Raw genomic sequence first — 7376 nt, 5'->3', positions numbered from 1 at the left:
AAAAGAATGTTCTTGTTCATGGGAAGTGTATAAGTGAGTTATAGTGTATGTTCAAGGATGTGTGCAGCTAGCTCTCATATGTTCAGAAGACAGAGCAATAGATGATGGATGATAGATAGGGAGGGACTGAGGGAGCGAGGGAAAGAAGTAGCGATGTGACAGGATGTTAAATTTGGTGGATTGAGCTATCGGGGGAGGGGGGTCAGGGTATGATGGAATTCTGTGTATGGGGTTAGTACTGTTTTTGCAACTGTTCCTATAACTTTGAATTTATTTCAAAATAAACAAAAAAAAATTTACAGTCTGAAGGCCACGAAAATGTCCAAATGAGTATACCTTCACCAAAGGAAGGCCAATGGCATCCGGAAAACGTTTGTTAGCTGGGAAGGCACGTGGCTGGCATCTGCTGATCCCAGGTTGTGTTCCAGCTCCTCTCGCAGTTCCTGTGCAGTCTTCAAAATGTTGCTCTTGGACTGTTTGTCCTCTGGAGCAAACTCTGGGCTAGCTTCAGTAAAAGTCTGCTTTCAGTGGCCATCTCCAAATTGTCTCTGTAAGCTGCAGCAGCTCTCCAAAATGTCACTCAGCTGCTCTGAGGTCCTTCTGTTTATGAGCCCTTTTACAGGACTCCAGTGATTAAATCAAGACCCACCCCAAATGGGCGGGGTCCATATCTAAATGGGAATAGTCCAATCAGACAGTTGATTGAGTCACATCTCCATGGAAACAATCAAAGGATTCCAACCTAATCAACACTAATACATCTGCACCCACAAGACTGCATTAAAGAACATGGTGTTTTGGGGGACATAATTCATTGAAACTGGCACAGTACTATTTTAATAATCTTTCGTCAACTTTAACAGAGGTATCTAATGGTAAATAAAAATAGTACAATTATAAAAGAGTGCTATCATCATTTTAACAATTGTTCTACACCAGTGCAAGGTGTTGGTGTTGGGGTGGTGTACTGGAATCCTGTATTGTATGCATGGTTGTTCTGTAAAGCTACAACTTCTGATTTAAAAAATTAACTAAAAAAAAAAAAAATCCTCACAACAACTGAATGAAAAATACTACTATTGTGGGGAAATAGCCTCCTCATTTTTAGTTAAGGAACATATGATCCAGAGAATTTGGATAACTTGACTAATACCCTACCATTTGAAAACTGTTAGTTGCAAACAAACCTCCTGGACCCTCTAGTCTTGAGCTCTTCTATATTTTTCCCCACAATTCTTTGGACAGGGAGTGAAACTTTGATAGAGTCTATGATTCAAAAAATGACTTTCCTTTAGAAAGAGTCTAAGGTTCAAAAGACTACAGACAGCTGAGGTAGTTAACTACCCTACTTTTAACATTGCTAGAAATCCTTTGCTGAAAGTAATAACTTTGGCTTTCCCTGTTGTTTTGGAACTCCATCTATTATAGCTACAAGCGTCTTCTAAGTCTATTTACCCCTGACCTATTCAGGAAGAAAAGCTCAATGAAATGCTAAGATCAAAGAAGTCTTTGAATGAAAGGAAAAGGCCTACCTGCTCAAGTCCAATAATGACTATTAGTTTTGACCATCCCAGGAAAACCTTTTGCATTTGCTAATTCCAGATGATGTAGGTTCATAAATGGAATACCAGAAACTCTGAGAATCATGGTATTTTTTAAAAGACTGGTTTTAGAAAGTATATCCCCAGATACCTTTGATGCAAATGCTTGAATAAATACAACAGCAATTCTTCAAATTTTCTGTCACTAACTATATCTGTTCTTGTTTCTAGAGTTCTGGCTGTTCCACTGAATGATGGATAACAGATATGCATATGTATAAATCTGATTAACACACCTTTCTTCACACATGAGTATGAAAATGTGCTGAGCTTTGAGCCAGCAGACCCAAACTCTGGATATGCTATAAATACTAATAAGTTTGACCTTAGTTATATTTTCCTTCTCTGCCTCAGTTCTATATCTATAAAGTAAGGAGTTATGTCGGTTTTGTGATATGTCAACTTAACTAGCCTGAACTATAGTTCACAAAATCCCCTTTTTAGCATATTTCCAGTTAGAGTGGGATACAAGGGATATTCTCTTGTGACAGATAGAGGATGGAAGGTAGACAACAACCATTCTGTAGCACACACATGCCTTCTATTAGTTAATCAATCAAACACTAATCTCTGCTATCAAGAAATTTTTTAGATGTAATTAAATTCCTTAATCAGTTGACTTTAAGTCAGTCAAAAGGGACATTATCCAGAGTGGGCCTGACTTAATCAAATGGAAGCTCTTTAAAAAACATCATAAACCTTCCCTGAGCCCAGAGACTCCAAATTGGAACTGGATCTACAATTGCTCTCCTTTCCTTCTGGATCTTCCCTCCTGACTACCTGCCCTGTGGACTTCGGGTTGCTTAGTGCTTAGCGAGCCTCTACAACTGCGTAAGCTATTTCCTCACAATAAGTCATATAAATATGCATGTATGCATTTATCCTACTGGTTTTGCTTCTCTGAACCCTGATGACTGACTTACACAGTGGGTTAAATTAGGTAATGCCAATCAGTTATGTGCTTACCCAGAGTTCAAATGTGTGTGGTTCTTTGATGAATTAAATAACGATTTGGGAACTAAGCAAAATTTAAACTTTCCTTGAACTTATATGGGGCAGGGGAACTAGAATGCAATGTATTTGAGCAGAGAACTGACATGAGGAAGTCACTGGGATTTTCAGTACCCTCACTTGTCCTTATTTCATCTCCTCCTCAAATGAGGAATCAAAATGAGGTATTGTGGAGAGCCGTCTCCCGGGACGGGCATAGCGCATGCGCTGTAAACCTGCTCCAAAGTCCCCCCGCCCATCGAATGAGCCAAGATGGCGCCCATATCCTGCTTCCGCTTATGACGTGCACACTCACTATTCCTATCTGCCAATTGAGTGCATATGCGCGGCGCTAGATCATTGGTTATGAGTAGAGTACTTAAGAGTTTGCCCAAGCGAACCTCGGAGAGACAGCCCACTAGGAGCCATACCTGACGGCCACATCGAGGCTGCTCTCCCGCGAGGCACTCTGCCCCGCGTGGAAACCTGTAACAGAGAATGCTTATCTAGCTTCAGTAAAAGACTTGCTCTCGCAACCGCCGTGTGGCTCGAGTCGTGACTTCCAGCCAGGTCAGTTTGCGTGGTCTGCATCTCTCTCTCTCTCTCATCCCTTGTTTCTCCCCTCGCCGGCCGGGGAACAGGGGTCGAGCGGGGCGGCGCCGGACAAGTGGTGGCCCGTACGGGGAACGCTCCTCCTCCTGCCTCGCTCTCGACGGTCCCTCTGTGAGGAGAGCAGCGCTGCGCATCGAGCTTACGGCGGACTTCCCGCGCCTGATCAACGCGAGAAGGTGAGTGCGTCTTATTACATGATAGTTAGGGCCCGTGGGTTTTCAGGTGACCCCGGGGGACTCGGAAGAGCTCTCCGAGTGACTGAAGTATAGTGCCGACTGCAATCATGGGGCAGTCCGGAAGTTCACCTCTCTTAGCTCCCTTAAAGAACCTTTTGAAACAACGGGGTATCTCGGTCAGGAAAAGCTCCCTTCAGCGTTTTCTTGATGATGTTGATACTTTTGCCCCTTGGTTTGCCTGCACCGGCAGCCTTAGCCTACCCTCTTGGATGAAGCTCGGTCGCGACATAGACCGAGCGCGCCAGACGGGCGTGTGTATGGACCCGATTCTAGTACCCATATGGGAGACCGTCCGTGCGGTCCTTGAACTAGAATCGGCTGCCGGCCTAAGCCCGTCCTCTGCCTTGCAAGAAGCACGGTGCGCGCTCCAAGAAACCCAGTCAGTTTCGTCAGCGGACGGCTCCTATAAGGGCAAACCGCCGGAGTCCAGTGACTCTGACTCAGAGTCAGATAGCGATACTGGCGAGGAGGCGGAAGCATCCCCGCTACTTGAGTGGGAGGAGCCTCCCGCCACACCCGTGCGGCCTTCCGCCCCGCCAATGTCTACCGCTGCACCCCCAGGGACACCCCAGCTCCCAACTGACGCCTTGGGCGGTCCCACCAAAGGACCTCGCCGAGAGCTCCCTCTAGTGGCCATGCCCAGTAAATGTAATTATCCTTTGCTGCCAGACCCGGAAACCTCGATGGGCCGGTCAGGGGAGGGGCAACCTTTGCCGTACCCCCCGCCCGAGTACACAGGCCCTCAGGACCCTTTGCCATTAGGTAGTGGTGGGAGACATTTCTGGAGATGGAACCCTTTCACACCTTTTGGCATGCTGGGTGGCTACCAGCCACTTGAGCCGCAGCCAGTCTCAGAAATGTACCCGGTTATTATCAATCCCCAAGGTGGCAATCAGCACGAATCATATGATTACAAACTATTGAGGGAATTGAGGCAGGCCGTCCATCAGTATGGCCCCAATGCCCCTTATACCTTGAACATGATCGAGAACCTCTCTGCTCTAAATCATACACCCGCAGATATTTTTCAGCTAGCCCGTGCTTGCTTGCCGTCAGGCCGATTCATAGATTGGAAAGCATGGTTTGAGGAGTTAGCTGAAGAGCAGGCCGCAAGGAATGCGGCGGGGAGACGTGGCGGGTGGAATGCTGACATGCTGTTGGGGAGAGGCGCCCATGCCCAGAACCAAACGGGTTTCCCACAAGAGGTCTACGCCCAGATCTTCCGCTGTTTTGTGGGTGCCTGGAAAAAGCTAACAGGTAAGGGAGAGGCTCAGGCCTCACTCAGCAATATACACCAAGGCCCCACAGAACCATTTGCGGATTTTGTAGCCAGGATGCAAACCGCAGCTGAGAGAATCTTCTCAGATCCAGGAGTAGCAGAGACTGTGGTTAAGCAAATGATTTTTGAGCAGTGCAACAAGGAGTGCAAAGTTATCCTGGCACAAAACAGAGCAAAAAATTTGACAGAGTGGGTCAGGCTCTGTAGAGATACTGGCAGCCCTTTAACTAATGCAGGTCTAGCTGCCATGCTAGCTAGCTCCCTACAGGTGGCTACAAAAGGCCCGAGAACCTTAGGGGCAAAGTCTAACGGGTGCTATGGCTGTGGCCAATCAGGGCACTTTAAGAGAGATTGTCCCAATAGACGTCAGCCCCCTGCCACTCAACGGTTTGGCGAACCAGGTGCAGTAACCAGGCCGTGTGGCCGTTGCCACAAAGGCCCTGACCCGGTGCTCAGCTGGGCCAGAGGCTCTGTTTGTGTTTTTCCCCAGGAACCAGGACGTCAACCAGTGTGGGTTCCGGAAAGACTGGTGAGAACCGTGACATCACCTGAAGAAGCCAAGGAACAGCTGTCAGAAACGCCAACGAATATACAACCTGAACCATTAGACCAAGCCTCCGACCCTGCTGATGATGGCGACGACCGACAAGACGATAATATGGAACTGTGGTAGCGCAGGAGAGTGGTCTTTGGGGCCTGTGGCATCATCCCCCGACCCTGGCCCCATTCTCTGCTGGGTCTCCCGCCTCTCCTGTGTTTTTCACTCGTACCCTGTCTCTAGGTCTCCACCACCTGCCTTCTGACAGAAATATTTCCTCCACAAGCTTCAACGAGTCCTTCCCCCTCACCAATGACACACTGATCCTCTCTTTTGCTAACCTCTCTGTCAAGGTTGTCAACACCACAGTTGCGGCGAATGCTACTTGTGAAACTGGTAATGGCGAGTTAAGTAAGGGAGTCTTGCTTGAATTTCTTAACGTTACAGGGAAGAGCCGCCAGTCTTGTGAAGGGATCTTGAGTAAAAATGAGACTCAAAGGTGCCTTTTCCTTCCGGGGTTTGCTCCTACAGTCTGCAACCGTTCCAAAGACCCGGATGCCTCGCCGCCCCGCTATCCTAGTGTATCGCCCAAGTTATGTCTGGCTCCCCGTCAAGGGAACCGACTGGGTTGGCCCTGTTTCTCAAGTTGTTTCACTTAACAATATCCCCTTCTCTAAGTCTAGGCGTCCAAGAGGCATACCTTACCCGAGACGTGCTACGCCGCCACAATCAGATGCTGAACTTAAATTTCCAGGCCATTCAGAAACTCCTAGCGGAGATAGATGAACTTGGACTAGAAATAGATGGACTCTGGAGAGTTCTCCAGCAGACGTGTGATACCCGATGGTTATTCGGGAGGCTTTGTGTCACCCCGGTTAGGGTGAACTTGACAGAGGAGCAGCAAGATGTCGCCGAGTGGCTCAAGGACACTTATCTCCCCAACTTCACCAATCTCTCCGACCAAGTGAAATCCGACCTTCAGGGACTTGAGAACATTAGGAAATTGAAGCCTGTTAGTTTCGACCTTTCCACACTGGGCGAGACTGTAAAAAATCTGTGGGACCAAGTCACCTCTTGGTTCTCTTGGCCCAATTTGACTAATTGGATTCTCTTGATGGTGGGACTATTGGTGGGATTAGTCATTGTTAAATCTTTGCTAGAACGCCTGTTTCAAGCGCGGCAGTACCGTGTTACCATTATGATGGCTATGTCCTCCACCTTTGATACCCCCAACAGCGACCATTCTGATGGCCATACCCCATCCTGGCCGCCTCGGGCGGGGCACTCGGGAGCGAGGTTTGTAGCTAAGCGCGCAGCTGTGTCCCGGGTATAACGGGCGACGCCAGCAGTCATAATTTTTGTCTCAGGTAGGTCCCTAAGGCAGAGTCATAGTTGTGGCCAGACTTGACTCTAGCCAATGCATAGGGACGCCTAGTGACGCCTCCGACTCTGGTTAATGCTATCCCTGCCCCCGCCTTTGTCCCCCAGTTGCAAGGCAAAGCACTGCAGGGAGAGTCATGTTGTTTCCAGCTCACGGACTCTCCTGTCTCCATATGAGGTGAGCATTCTGGTCGGTGCTAGAGGCTCCGCCGCTAAATGGCTGAGACCTAGTCCAGACTCCCCAAAGCACCGGAACAAATTGTGAGCCATCTGGGTTCACGGGAGCACACTCATCACTGGGGACACTGGGTCGATATAAATAATAAAGGGGGAGATGTGGAGAGCCGTCTCCCGGGACGGGCATAGCGCATGCGCTGTAAACCTGCTCCAAAGTCCCCCCGCCCATCGAATGAGCCAAGATGGCGCCCATATCCTGCTTCCGCTTATGACGTGCACACTCACTATTCCTATCTGCCAATTGAGTGCATATGCGCGGCGCTAGATCATTGGTTATGAGTAGAGTACTTAAGAGTTTGCCCAAGCGAACCTCGGAGAGACAGCCCACTAGGAGCCATACCTGACGGCCACATCGAGGCTGCTCTCCCGCGAGGCACTCTGCCCCGCGTGGAAACCTGTAACAGAGAATGCTTATCTAGCTTCAGTAAAAGACTTGCTCTCGCAACCGCCGTGTGGCTCGAGTCGTGACTTCCAGCCAGGTCAGTTTGCGTGGTCTGCATCTC

The sequence above is a fragment of the Choloepus didactylus genome, chromosome 7 (assembly GCF_015220235.1).
Source record: "Choloepus didactylus isolate mChoDid1 chromosome 7, mChoDid1.pri, whole genome shotgun sequence".
In the NCBI taxonomy this organism is placed as follows: Eukaryota; Metazoa; Chordata; class Mammalia; order Pilosa; family Megalonychidae; genus Choloepus; species Choloepus didactylus.
This window is presented reverse-complemented; position numbering follows the sequence as displayed.